The sequence below is a fragment of the Polypterus senegalus genome, chromosome 7 (assembly GCF_016835505.1).
Source record: "Polypterus senegalus isolate Bchr_013 chromosome 7, ASM1683550v1, whole genome shotgun sequence".
In the NCBI taxonomy this organism is placed as follows: domain Eukaryota; kingdom Metazoa; phylum Chordata; class Cladistia; order Polypteriformes; family Polypteridae; genus Polypterus; species Polypterus senegalus.
Window position 1 is genome coordinate 8,819,421 of NC_053160.1, and position 15,389 is coordinate 8,834,809.

General features: G+C 40.9%; 1 protein-coding gene across 1 annotated transcript in view; it reads left to right on the top strand.

The window, feature by feature from the left end:
* cntln (centlein, centrosomal protein) overlaps window positions 1–15,389 on the top strand; it is a 503,405-nt gene that overhangs the window by 130,922 nt on the left and 357,094 nt on the right. The gene's annotated exons all lie outside the window — the stretch shown is intronic.

The following is a 15,389-nucleotide window of genomic DNA, read 5'->3' on the forward strand; positions in this document are numbered from 1 at the left end:
CAATTAAAATTTTTTGCCCTCATCAAGTAACACTCAGGAATGTCAAAATGAAAACAGGATTTTTTTACAAATCTCTCTATTATAAAAAAAATCTTGAGACGAGATCTTTTGAAAAGAGATAGAGAGACACGGTCAAGTCACGTCATACTTACAACCTTTGGAAACAAGTCCCGTCATCTAACTTCTCAGTTCTAGAAAGGCTTTTGACAGACACACATCCTGTGCTCTCATCTCTTAAAAATGCGGGGCCTGAAAAAGACAAAGTAGAACGTTGTAAAGAATTCAAAAATGTTGGCGCGATACACATGCAGAGCAGGTTAGAGATAATGGAAGTGGGAAAATTCGAAAGTCTAAAAAAATATTAGTAAAGATTACATTAGCACAAAAAAATGGAAAATATTACTAGGTGAAATAATGGAACAGTGAAAAGAGATTGAATAGTGTTTGAGGATGCCTGGTGGAGAAGAGAGACAAGGCAGTGAGACAAAAGGACAGCTGCTGTACAGGCTTTTAAATGTTTGAAGCGCCGCATGAAATGCAGATCACGTGGCACAGCAGCAGCAGCAGCTGATTGAGCAAAGAGGAGGTTAAATAAAAACCTGTTTGTATCCCATTGTATCACCGTTTAAGAGGGGTTTTAGAGGAGCGACCGCATTTTCTTTTGGGTGCGTTTAGCTCCCCCTCTTTACAATGGCATGTAGCACTGGTTTTAAGGGGTTGGTGAGCGAAGTGAGCAGGGGAAAAAGCCCCCTAGTTTATTAAAAATACAAAACTGATGTATCATATTTAGCTTTCGCTGTGGTACTTGCATCATTCTTTGGGTGCCAGCATCCTTGGGCATCTGCCGTCTCCTGGGACATTGATAACTGAGATAGACTAGTACAGTGAAGACACAAACAACATCTGGTACAAAGTGCCTTGTTCGTTTATTGACAACACTCAAAAATAAAACTGTGTTTAATAAAGGTGCAGAGCAAATTCTCTTCAAATAAGAAATCCAGAAAGCCAGTGCCTTCATGGAAGTTAAAATCGGATAGATCCAATAAATATATTAATATCAAGAATAAAAGTCAAGTCAGATTTGACCATTGGAGCAATTGGGTGACTGTTTCTCTTGTTATCTCTCGAGTCATCCCAACTGCCTCGCTTCCTTTACTCCTTACCGGCTTGATCCACCTGTATCTCTCTTTCTTTGTCTCTTTCTGATCTTTTCTTCTTTTTGTCTCTCTGTCTTCCCTCCCTCTCCATCTACTCAGACCCCTATTATGTGAGTAATGTGCATGTGCACCAAGTAAGCCTCACTGAGGAACGGCTGTGCTAATTGCACTAACATGCAATTAGCCAGTTCTCTCGTTAAGTTCTCCGTGGCCGCACGTCTTCCCTCCCACACGCCCACATTCATGAGGTCTGAGTTGCTCTACTGCTTTTAAAAACCTTGCACTGCTATGGACCCCGACACGCTACATCCAGGGCCGGATTTTCCTATAGGCTAACTAGGCTTCAGCCTAGGGCCTCGAGATCAAGAGGGGCCTACATTCAAATTGTTAGCAATTTGAACAAACTTAAAAATGGGAGGTGAAAGGGCCTCATAAGTGGAATAGCCTAGGGCCTCTTTTCATCTAAGTCCGGCCCTGGCTACATCACAACTTGGCTCAAGTGGATCCCATTCTATTGATCATCCTCGGTATGCTTCTATAATTTGTTTTACCTGAAGTCAGTTTATTTGATCGCATATGATTAGGTAATTGTTTGCCTTTCCTATTGAATGTCCCACAGCCGAGCAAAAACTAAGTTTTAGTTTAAAGGAATGGCTCACAGAGTTCACAGACAGGCTTGTCTTGAGGCACAAATCTGGGGAAGGGTGCTAAAAAGTCCAGCAGCATAGAAGGTTCCCAAGAGTACGGGGGACTCCCTAATCTTTAAATGAAATAAGTTTTGAACAACCATGACTCTTCCTAGAGCTGGGCACCCGGCCATACTAAGCTATTGGGTGAGATGGGTCATGGTGAGATAGGTGACCAAGAGCCCAATTATCATTATGAATGAGCTCCAAAGAACCTGTGTGGAGCTGGGAGAAACTTCCAGAAGGACAACCACCCCAGCAACACTCCACTAATCTGGATGTTATGGCAGTGAGGTCAGACATAGAATTCTGCTTGGAGTTTGCATAAAGGCACCTAAAGTAATCCCACAATATGAGAAACAAGATTCCATGTTCTGATGAAACCAAGACTGAACTGTTTAATCTCAATTGTAAGCATCACAGATGTAGGAAACCAGGCACCGTTCATCACCTATACACAGTTACCACCTACATTGATGGATGGAAGGCCAGATGTCCACATGACCATCATAATCATCAAATTCTTTCATGTTAAGCCGAAAAAACCATGAGGACCAATTGAGATAATTCACGTTAGGTAGAATGCCTAGAGTGGGCTGGGTGGTCTTGTGGTCTCAGAACCCCTGCAGATTTTATTTTTTTCTCCAGCCGTCTGGAGTTTTTTTTTGTTTTTTGTTTTTTCTCTCCTCCCTGGCCATCGGACCTTACTTTTATTCAATGTTAATTAGTGTTCCCTAATTTTAATGTCCTTTTTCTCTTTCTTCATCATGTAAACACTTTGAGCTACATTATTTATATGAAAATGTGCTATAGAAATAAATGTTGTTGTTTTTTTGTTTTTTCCTGTCCTCCCGGCCATCTGACTGTACTTTATGCTTTATTGCTTAGTATTGCCCAAACTTATTTTTGTTTCCTATAAACTTTTCTTTCTTTATCTTGTAAAGCACTTTGAACTACACCATTTGTATGAAAACGGGCTATACAATTAAATGTTGTTGCTGTGGAGAAGCATCCCCACAGTCTCATCCTGCCACCACCCTGCTTCACAGCGATAATGTGCAATAACGTGATAGTGTGCGGTGTAACATGGTGTTTAGTCTTATGGCCACTACCTCAATTTTGGTCTCAACAGATCATAAAACCTTCTTCTAGCTGACCGCAAAGTCCCTTGTGCCTTCTGCTGTGGTGTCATGTGTGTTTTTTTTATTAACAGTGGCTTTCTCTTTGCCACTTTTCCATAAAGCGACGACTGGTGAAGCACCCAAAGAACAGTTGCTGTCTGCACCGTCTCTCAAATCGCAGCCACTGTAGTTTACAGTATAGCACTTCAGAGTTCATGGTGGCCTCCATGTCCTGATTTCTAGCGAGGGCTTACTGGGGCAGCAGCCCAGAGCCACAAGAAAATAGTTTTTCAAGGCAAATTTGCTGGGTTTGCTGGTGACCTTGTTCGCAGAATTATTTCCTGAAAATCCACCTTACGGTTAGTTTAGGAAACTTTCTTAGGAATAACTCCAGCTTAACTGGAATTTTTTTATTTTTGTTGTCCTTCTGGCCATTCAACCTTACATTTTTTCGTTACATACTGTATAATATTATTGTCTAATCATGTTTTTTTATAACTTCCTTTTATTTAATTTTGTAAAGCACTTTGAGCTCCATTGTTTATATGAAACAGTACAATTCCAACAGTGAAGTGTGGTGACAGCAGCATCATGCAGTAGGGCTGGGGACTGGGATGCTAGTTAGGGTTGAAGGAAAGCTGAGCAGAGGAAAGTACAGAGAAATTCTGTACTGAATTGACTTTAGATGCAGGTGGAAGCTCCACGCAACTGTTGTTATGGTTTTGCCTTTGTCCACAGACGGTTTCATAAGCTTTATGACCTTAGTCTTGGAAAGTCTTTCTCTCGTGGGGCGACTGGGATCTTTTCCTGAATAAGGTCAAACACAGTTGTGTAGGGTGCGACAGGAGCTTCCACCGGCAGCTAAAGTCACCTAAGTATACATGTAGTTTGTCAGCATGCCCGTGTCGATCAAACAGAGGAAGCTGTGCAGTCTACTTGTGACTTTACGCTGTAGGAAGATAAGTAAATAAATCAAGGTAAATAACATTCAATCTGGCTTTTATATAATTAACATATAAATGTTTCTTATGTAAAGACCATCTCAAAACATAACCACAAACTGGGCTTTGCAGGATACCATGGCGAGCTCTGTAAGTCGAGCTGTTTTGTTGAAGGACATGCATGTGGCAGACTGACTGGCAGGATGACTCCCGACCTGTTGGTACATTCAAACGGTGCCATCTTTTGCCTTTACGCCTGGTGCAGCATTGATGGTCTTATATGTGAGTGGGCATTTCTAGCGGGGAGGGCTTCTGTTCTCTTTCTGCGATCGATCTAGAACCCTCATCCTCATCTGAGGTCACATCTGTTATAGCACGTCCTCATTTGAAAACAGCAGTGTCAGATCGGGGGGAGCGTGAACACAACTGAGAGAATAAAACTTCTTCTTCTTTTTCTTCTTTCAACTGATCCCGTTAGGGGTTGCCACAGCAGATTATCTTCTTCCATATGACTAAGAGAATAAAACTGAACTAAAAAAAAAAATAAATAAAACGCTAACCTTTACAAGTACCATACATTTACACCGGCTGTTGCAGACTCAAATCAAATGTATGTTCTTATTTTATAATAGTAACAATAAGAGCAGCTCACTACTCAAAATGTTATTTCTGGAAATCCGCCAGGATCGAACCCGCAACCTCTTAATTATGAGTCCGCAGCTCTTACCACTGTACTACCAAAGCAGTCGTTCCAACGACATGGACCCGATTTCTTTTTCTTCGGTTATATCCGTGAATAAAAGCGCACCTGTTTTGTTATACTTGTACCTTTTGTGAAAGTGTTTATTTGATATTTGGACTTCTGTCTTCACACATTATACACTTCATGTCAAAATTTTGTCGTTAGTACTAAAACATGGAAAAAGTTTTTCTTTTAGGTATGTGCTCAACATTTCTTGCATTTCCTGTCATCCTACACTTACATAGATCTTTGTAGACACGAAACACACGTGAAATGCGTGTGTTCCAAACAACAATATATTATTTACCCTATGCAGCTCAAGGTACCTCACTCCGAGATAATCAAGGCTTGAGGTGGGAGAGCTTTTTGCCTTTTCTGCGGTGGGGGAGATGGGATAGCAGGCTGCTTGTGCTGATAGACACATTTCCAAAACAAAAGAGGCTGAATGGAGAGGTTCAAAGGGATTTAAGGTGGGCCAGGATTATGAGTTTTTTCGTAGGCTTCAGGGATTCTAGTGTTAATGAAAACCTGCTCTAGAGCACTCTGGACATCAGACTGCGTCGAATGTACACCTTTTCACAGGACAATGACAAAGACAACACAGGAGTGACTGAGGGACAACTCTGGTAATGTCTTTGAGTTGCCCAGATTTGAACCCAACTGAACATCTCTGCAGAGGCCTCAGAATAGTTGTCTACTGACTGGCGTTTGACAGGAATAGCAGACAAACACCAAATCCAGGAGAGTGAAGCTTGTCATGTCAGACCCAAGACGGCTCTAGGAAATCGGGGCCTAAACTAAGTACAACTTGTGTCAATTGAGATTTCAGTTCTTTTATTTGTAATAAATTTGTACAAACTCCTAAAGTGTTTTTTTGCGTTGTCATTCTAGGGCGTGCAGAGTCTTATTAGATGAAGGATACTGTATATTGAATGAAAATGATTTTTGCACGTGGCTGCAACATAGCCAAATGTGTAACAAGTGAAAGGGTCTGAATGTTTTCAGCAGGCACTGGAGATGGAACGAAATTAATACAAAGTGATGGCTCACATATACTGAAACTGAAAATGAAGAGAATGAAAATGACAGCAACGCAAAGGGCAGGCAGGCATATTTTTTCAAAATATTTGTTTTCACCTTTTTGTTATTTATTTATTTTTTTTCATGGGGGTTTCTCTCAATGCAAGACTTTACTTTCCCAGTGACTTATGGACCAGCACTTCAGGGCCAAAGTCTGAAAGCACACATGCAAGTACGTTTGTTATGCACTTTTAACATAAAGCTTACCTTAGCAGTTTTCAAAAGTGTATTATGTCCAAAATCCTGAGAAACCACTTTGCACAATGCCGTAGTTAAAGATCATGAATCCCAATTTAAGAGCCATGTAGTTGGAAGTACTGTGGCAATAGAGCTGCAACATGGCCTGCTTTTGAGTGACATCTTACACACTGAATCAGACTGACAGGCTTGAGAGTACATATACTGCCAATATTATATATAGCAAGATGGTAATTACAGCTTTTATAAAGGGTTGGTATTGTGCTCTAAATCCCACCGAATTTCTCTGTCCCACTAGCATTTTAAAGCAAACTGAAATATAAATTGCAGGTAGATTGGACCGACTAACGTTCATCTCTCTGTTCCTTGGTTGTAGGTTTAACTTCAAGCTCCAATTTGAGCTTCTCGGGTGATGTTTAAATTCTTTCTGTGTTAAATCCATTGGATTAGCTCTGCATACGTGATGTGCTATTGAGAATTAAATAGTGCCATCCAGGATTTGGCATAGAGTGAACAGATTTAATTTATTGAAAATTAAATAAATTTTTCACAGAATTGGTGTGTTCACTTTAAAGAGAGAAAAACGTGTTTGTTGTGTTAAATTGTGCCCGTTTTTATTCTGTAAGGTGTTTTCCAATGAAGACAGTTTTCTTTGCACCATTGCGATCATTCTTTTCTAATGTGGTAATTTGAAAAATCTTGTTTTGTTTTTACTATTGATGGGTATTTGCATATAATGTATAATTTAGCGGCACCTTGTTTATTTGTTTATCTTTTTTAATGCATTTCTCAGTTTTGCATACCTATGGATGTATAGGGTGGTCCAGATCTAATTATGCAATTTTCATTACACTATAACTTATTAAGTTTTTTACAAAGAAAATCACCTGAAAAATCCCAGGCCATCGAGAAGTGTGCGGACAGACGACATGAAGAATCGCCTTCGCTCGAACTGGAATTGTCCCCGCGTAAATCAAAGTCATCCAGACAATCTGGATCTGCATAATTAGATCTGGACCACCCTGTACAAATCAGATTTATTAGTGGTTTTTTTCTGTTAAAGTTAGTATGCCACCCTCGGTTAACTACAACAGTAGTCTTTTATTTATTCTTTGTGATCTGTTTAATTGAATGTAGTGCCTGCAGTGATGACATTGCAAATTTTGCAAATGTAGAATCCATCCATCCATCATCCAACCCACTATATCCTAACAACAGGGTCACGGGGGTCTGCTGGAGCCAATCCTAGCCAACACAGAGTGCAAGGCAGGAAACAAAACCTAGGCAGGGTGCCATCCTACCACAGAAACGTAGAATCTCAACTACTAAATGTGCTACAACATGCCAAAAGCATTTTTTTACTGGCAGTATGGTGTAGTGATCAAGGCTTTTCACTTGGGACTTCAAACTCTGAGGTTGTGAATTCAGATCCTGCTACTACTAAACATGTGCAGGCTCAGCCAGTACTTGGATGGGAGATCATCTAGGAAAGCTTGAGTTAGTGAGGCCAGCAGGGAGTGCTTACCCTGTGGTGTGAATATGGATCCCAATGCCCCTGTGCAGTGATAAGGACCCTGTGCTATAAAAATGGCACCATCCTTCCAATGAGACATATAATCAAGGTCCAGAATCTTTGTACTCATGAAAGACCCATAAGCATTCTTCAAAAAGTGTAAGGTGTATCCCGATTTCCTGGCTAAATTGCCCATCACGGCCTAGTCATTCTGGCCTCCTACTCATCACCTGTCTCTGATTGGCTAACTATCTCTCACCACTTCACCCCCTAACAGCTCATGTGTGGCGAGTGTACTAGTACAAAAATTTCTGCCGTTGCATCATCCATGTGAATGTTACACATTAGTGGTGGTTAAAGTGGCTCCCCAATCACTGAAACGCTTTGAATAGTGAGAAAAAGTGCTACATAAATGTAAAGAATTTTTATTATTGATTACTGATACTATGTGACCGTGAGCAAGTCAATTCACTTGCCTGTGCAGAAAACAAATGTAACAAGGTCTTTGTCAAATATGGTATATCTCCTTGGATGAATATGGAATATCGTTTATGGCAAAATGAAGTAAATAAAATGACAGTTATAAAATAAATAATTGCACAAAAAGGTAGATATATGCACTCACTGTCACACCTTGCTAATAGCGGGTTGGCCATCTTTTGCCTTCAGAACTGCTGCCATTTTTGGTGGCAAAGATTCAACAAGGTGCTGGAAACATTCCTGAGGGATATTGGTCCATATTGACATGATAGCATCACGCAGTTGCTATCCATGATGTGACGCTCCCGTTCCATCACATCCCAAAGGTGCTCTATTGGCTTGAGGTCTTGTGGCTTTGGAGGCCATTTGAGTCCAGTGAATTCATTGCCATTTTCAAGAAGCCAGTTTGAGATGACTTGAGCTTTGTCACATGGAGCGTTATCCTGCTGTTAGTAGCCATGAGAAGATGGGTACACTGAAGTCATAAAAGGATGGACGTGGTCAGCAACAATTCTCAGGTAGGCTGTGACATTGAAACAAGCTTAGTTGGTACTCAGGAGCCCAAAGTGTGCCATGAAATATCCCCTACACCATTACAGCACCACCACCACCAACCTGAACTGTTGATACAAAGCAGGATGGATTCATGCTTTCATGTTGTTGACATTAAATTCTGACCCTACTATCTGAACATCTCAATGGAAATTGAGACTCATCAGACCAGGTAACGTTTTTCCAATCTTTTATTGTCCAATTTTGGCGAGTTCATGTGAATTGTATCCTAGGTTTATGCATTATAACCTGACAGGAGTGGCACCTGGTGTGGTCTGTTGCTGCTGTAGCCCATCTGCTTCAAGGTTTGACGTGTTGTGTGTTCAAAGATGCTCTTTTGCATACCTCAGTTGTAACAAGTGTTTATTTGAGTTTAGTTACTGTTGCCTTTCTATCAGCTTAAACCAGTCTGGCCATTCTCCTGTGACCTCTGGTATCAACAAGGCATTTTCACCCCGAGAACTGCCACTCATTGGATATTTTCTCTTTCTTGGATCATTCTCTGTAAACCCTAGATATGGTTGTGCATGAAAATCCCAATAGATCAGCAGTTTGTGAAACACTCAGACCAGCCCATCTGGCACCAGCAACCATGCCACGTTCAAAGTCACTTCAGTCACCTTTTTTTTGCCCCATTCTGGTGCTCGGTTTAAACTTCAGCAAGTTGTCTTGATAATGTATACAAGCCGAAATACATTGTGTTGCTGCCATGAAATTGGCTGATTAGAGATTTGTGTTAACAAGCAGTTGAACAGGTGTACCTAATAAAGTGGCCGGTGAGTATATATACACTATAGTGGAGTAAATAAATTGTGAAAAAAACAGTAATTCAATAAAAGTCATCTAACTATTATCCATCCATTATTCAACATGCTATATCCAAATGTGACCCGACATTTGCGCGCCGACAAAATAGTGCCGATTAAAACGCACCGACAAAATCGCGAAAGTTTCATTAAATATGAATTACTAGTTTAAAGCATATATAATAATGTTTATTTTAGAAGTCAATATTATGAGACGCGGCATGCCATCCGCACGGCACGCAGATAGTCCTTAAGATCACGCCCTGCATATGTAGGAAGAATTGCAGCAAGGGCGTCCCACTCTCTTGGCCTCTCTCGCGATTTTGTCGGCGCGCATTTGTCAAAAACCAGTTAGGGGGTTTGTTGGCGCTCATTTGTCGGTCGCGGTTTTGTCGGGGCGCATATGTCTATGACGCTTTTGTCGGTGAACCGTATCCAAACTACAGGGTCACGGGGCTCTGCTGGAGCCAATTCCAACCAACATAGGGCACAAGTCAGGGCGCGCCAGCCCACTGCAGGGCACACACACACACACACACACATACATACCAAGCACACACTATGGACAAATTGGGATCGCCAATGCACCTAACCCACATGTCTTTGGACTGTGGGAGGAAACCGGAGTACCCGGAAGAAACCCACACAGACACGGGGAGAACATGCAAACCTCACGCAGAGAGGACCCGGGAAGCGAACCCGGGTCTCCTAACTGTGAGGCAGCAGCACTACCCACTGCGCTATCATCTAACTATTATGAAATACACAATCATTATTTTATTATTATTGCTGGTTTTAATTCTCAATAGCCTTATTTTTAAAATGTGTTTTTATTTCACAATGCCAATTTTCCAAATGGCTCTTTTATTTATTTCCCATTGCCTGTTGTCATAACGATTTTGGCACTTGTCAATCAAGAGAAAGGCCACCTGCCTAAATCTGTTCCTATTGGTCAATCCTATGCTGTTGATTAGATTTTTTTGCTGATTGTAGACAGTAGACTGCCAAAGGTCTTTTAGTGCTGTCACTACTATTAGACACAAATTGGCAACGTATTTAAAATGTTCAGACGTAGAAGTGCTCTTCAAAATGTTTACACTGATGAAGAAGTCATTAGTAGTTTAAGACTAACTTAGCACCATGTTCGCAAAAAAATGCCTGTGAAGAAACATAGACACACATTAATGTTAAACGTCCAAGGCTGGAAATTCCACATGACATACCTTCTGTGCAGACACTGTGCTCAATTGATTATAAACTACCCAGCATCTACCCAGAATGCCAGAAAGTTTTTAATCCTAACACTGTAACAGTACAATCTTGATCAATATCACAAAGTTGTTACTTTATCTGTGCATGAAGCTTGAACAATCTATGGTCATGGCACTGTACAAATATTTGTTTTGCATTCCATCTACATGACTCCCTTCAGCCCTCAGACTGTTTCTTTGTCCAGCCCAGCCGCACTAATCTTCTGTTAAATGTAGTTGGCCTTCTGTATTCTTATTTACAGTGCCCTCTATAATGTAATGTGGGACAATGACACATTTTTTTTTGTTTTCCCCCTCTGCTCCACAGTTTAAAATCACATATCAAACAATTCAGACATCGTGATTAAAAGTGCACATTGCAGACTTTCATTTAAGGACATTTGTAGACATTTCGGTCACAGCATGTAGATATGACAGCATTTTTTGTACACGGCTCCCCACATTTCAGGTCACCATAATAATAGGGAAAATTGGCATCCAAGGTGTTTGTGATTTCTCAGGTGGGTTTCATGGCTTCATAAGATACCTCAACTTGCTTCTGCCATTTAAAGTCTGTAGTTGACATTGACGAGAAAAAGAGCTGTGCCAATGAAAATCAAAGAAGCCATTATGAGGCTGAAAAACAAGAATCAAACCATTGGAGACATCGCTAAAACTTCAGAATGACTTAAATCAATCTGTATGGAACACAGGGGTGGCCAGCTCCGATCTTGGAGAGCCACAGTGGATGAAGGCTTTTGTTCCAGCTCAGTTTCTTAATTACAGTTGTGACAAAAAGTTTTGGGAATGACCCAAGTGTTGGTTTCCACAGTTTGCTGCTTCAGTGTTTTTAGATCTTTTTGTCAGATGTTTCTATGGTGTACTGAAGTAGAATTACAAGAATTTCATAAGTTTCAAAGTCTTTTATTGACAACGACATGAAGTTTATGCAAAGAGTCCATATTTGCAGTGTTGTCCCTTCTTTCTTTTTCAAGATCTCTGCAATTTGCCCTGGCATGCTGTCAGTCAACCTCTGGGCCAAATCTTGACTGATGGCAGACCAGTCTTGCATAATCAATGCTTGGAGGTTGTCAGAATTTGTGGGGTTTTGCTTGTCCACCCACCCTTTGAAGATGGACTACAAGTTCTCAATGGGATTAAGATCTGAGGAGTTTCCTGGCCATGGACCCAAAAATTTGATGTTTTGTTCCCTGAGCCACTTAGTTCTCACTTTTGCCTTACGGCCCGGTGCTCCATTATGCATTGTTGGTCACCAAACTGTTCTTGGATGGTTGGGAGAAGTTCTCAGAGGATATGTTGGTCCCATCCTTTATTCATGGCTGTGTTGTTAGGCCAAAGGGTGAGTGATCCCTGCACTCCCTTGGCTGAGAAGCAACCCCACGTGACAGGAATGGTTTCAGGATGTTTTACTGTTGGCCTGACACAGAACTGATGGCAGCGCCGATCACCTTTTCTTTTTTCCGGATGTCCCAAACAATCGGAAAGGGGATTCATCAGAGAAAATGACTTTTCCCCAGCAGTCCTCAGCAGTTCGGTCCCTGTATCTTTTGCAAAATATCAGTCTGTCCCTGATGTTTTCCTTGGCTTCTTTGCTGCCCCTCCTTACACCAGGACATCCTCCAAAGGTTTTTTGCCTCCCTCACTCTGTGTTCGGATGCACTCACAACTGCCTGCTGCCATTCCTGAGCAAGCTCCGCACTGGCGGTGTCCGTAGCTGAATCCACTTTAGGAGACGGTCCTGGCACTTGCTGGACTTTCTTGGGCGTCCTGAAGCCTTCTTCACAACAATTGAAGCTCTCTATTGAAACTCAATCAGCATGACAGAGTGATCTCCAGCCTTGTCCTCATCGACACTCTCACCCGTGTTAATGAGAGGATCACTGAAGTGACATCAGCAGGTCCTTTTGTGGCAGGACTGAAATGTAGTGGAAATGGGTTTTTTGGGATTAAGTTAATTTTCATGGCAAAAAGGGACTTTACAATTATTACAATTCATCTGATCACTCTTTAGAACATTCTGGAGTAGATGCAAATTGCCATCACAAAAACTGAGGCAGCAAACTTTGTGAAAATTCATATTTGTGTCATTCTCAAAATGTTTGGCCACGACTGTAGAAGCTAATCCTCACCAATAAAAGATCTTTAATTCATGGCTTGTTAGTGTTTTATCTCTACTGTGTCAGTTAATTCTTAAATTAGAGATTTTTTTTTCCTTACTAATGCTACATGTATCATCCAAGTGATATAAAGCCAAAAAATGGATGAGTAATTTTCAGTTATTCACTTTCTCTTCAATTTCCTTAAGAGTACTTAATTAAATTAAATAGTAAATAATGAATACACACGGGTGGATATGGAGACCAGCTAGATGGAGAACTGCGTGTTCCTTTGTCATTTGCATGTTATTGCTAATAAGGAGCATTTAAAACAATGAATACAGCTGTTTAAGACTAAAATAAGCATTTAAGGGTTCAAAATCTTAACAAGCGAGACAGCTAAAATGAAACAGAAAAATGTCACTTGAGCAATAAGTGCTTCATTAGCAATGAATGATTTCTCATGATGCAACTGGGTTGGTATAAAGACCTGAAACCACTGTGGCCCTCCAGGACTGATGTTGCTCATCATAGCAAGTAAATTAAACAAAGTTAATTAGTACCAAAATTAGTAGTCACTAATTAAGACAATTGTTAGAATAAAAACCTGTAGCCATGGTGGCTCTCCATAATGAGAGCTGGCCACCCCTGGTCTGGTACATCATTAAGAAGAAAGATTGTACTGGTGAGCTCAATAATCGCAAAGGTAAGCCAAGGAAGACCTCCGCTGCTGATTACAGAAGAATCCTCACTGCGGTTAGGAATAAAACCCAAGCGCCTGTCTAGCAGATCAGAAACAGTCATCAGGAGTCAGATGTGGACGTCTCATAGAAGACTCATGAACAGAAACACAAAGCGAATGCTGCAAGATGCAAACCACTATTGAGCTTTAAGCACAGGATGACCAGATTACAGTTTGTCTTAAAAGGCCATCAAAGAGCCAACAGAATTCTGGAAAAAGGTCTTGTGGATAGACAAGACAAAGATGAACCTGCATCATAGTGGTGGCAAGAACAAAGTGTGGAGACAAGAAGGAACTGAAGGATCTAAAGCAGACCACCACATCTGTTAAACATGAAGGTGCTAGGGGTGTTTTGGCTTGGGCATGTATGGCTGCCGCGGATCCAGGCACACTGCTCTTCATTGATGAACTGCTGATGGTAACGGCATGATGAATTCTGGGGGTTATGAAAATATCTGATCTGCTCAAGCTCCAGTTAAAGCCTTCAAGCTCACTGGACTGTGCTTCTAAACATACTGCTGAGGCAACACACAGGTTTGTCAAAGCTAAAAATGAGAAAATTGTTGAATGGCCAAGCCAGTCACCTGATTTAAATCCAACTGAGCATGTCTTCCATGAGCTAAAGAGAAAACTTTAGGGGACAAACCACCCGAAACAAGCAGGAGCCTGGAGATCGCTGCAGGAGAGGCTTGTCAGAGCATCACCAGAGAAGATCTTCAGCACCTGGTGATGTCTGTGAATCGCAGACTTCAAACAGTTCTTGCATGTGAGGAATATGCAGCAAAGTACAAGTATGATGGCTTTAAAAGACCTGCAATTGGTGTGTCCCAAATATTATGGTGCCTCTCCCACCGATATGGGAGGACCATGTAGAAAAATTATGTGACCGAAATGTATGAAAATCCCTTTAATGAACGTCTACAATGTGCACTTTAATCATGACATCTCAGTTGTTTGATTTGGAAGTTTTAAAATGTGGAGGGGGAAATAGAGGAAAAATATGCCTTTGTCTCATACATTATGGACGGAACTGTATAAATTTAATAATAATAATAATAATTCTTTGCATTTATATAGCGCTTTTCTCACTACTCAAATCACTCAGCAATTGCAGATTAAGATCCTTGCTCAAGGGCCCAACAGAGCAGAGTCCCTTTTGGCATTTTACGGGACTCGAACCAGCAACCTTCCAATTGCCAGTGCAGATCCCTAGCCTCAGAGCCACCACTCCGCCATATTTACTCACTAGAAAGCTGAATCGCCCTTTTATATGTAGGTGATATTAATATATCCATCCATTATCCAACCCGCTATATCCTAACTACAGGGTCACCGGGGTCTGCTGGAGCCAATCCCAGCCAACACAGGGCGCAAGGTAGGGCAGGGCAGGGCACCAGCCCACCGCAGGGCACTCACACACACTCGCCAAGCACACACTAGGGACCATTTAGAATCACCATTGCACCTAACCTTCATGTCTTTGGACTGTGGGAGAGCATGCAAACTCCACGCAGGGAGGACCCGATATTAATATATGTAGCCCTGCATTCCTTTATCAACACACAAGCTTAAATATTACAAGTCTTACAACACATAATGAAAAAAACAACATATTAGCTGAAGCACACAATCATTGTCGCCTGACTAAAGTAATGTGAAAGTGAGGCCTTGAAGCCTATTAAATGAATAAAATTTAAATGTATTTTAAACTTAATTTAATTTAATTAAAATTTCTCTTTAATTACAATTGCTCTGTCTTATTTAAATTTTTGTATTTTAGTTTTGTTTATAATGTGTGTTTTATTTATTGTTCGGTGTCCTCGAGTGTTTAGAAAGGCGCCTACAAATAAATAAAATGTATTATTATTATTACTGTTTTAGCCTCTTCACGTTTGTTCCTCAGCAGAGAATCTTAAATTTATTTTATCTTTATAATTTCTATACTCTCAATGTTGCACAGAGATGAGAGAATGCGCCCGTGGTCTAAGTTTAGCATCTTCAAAT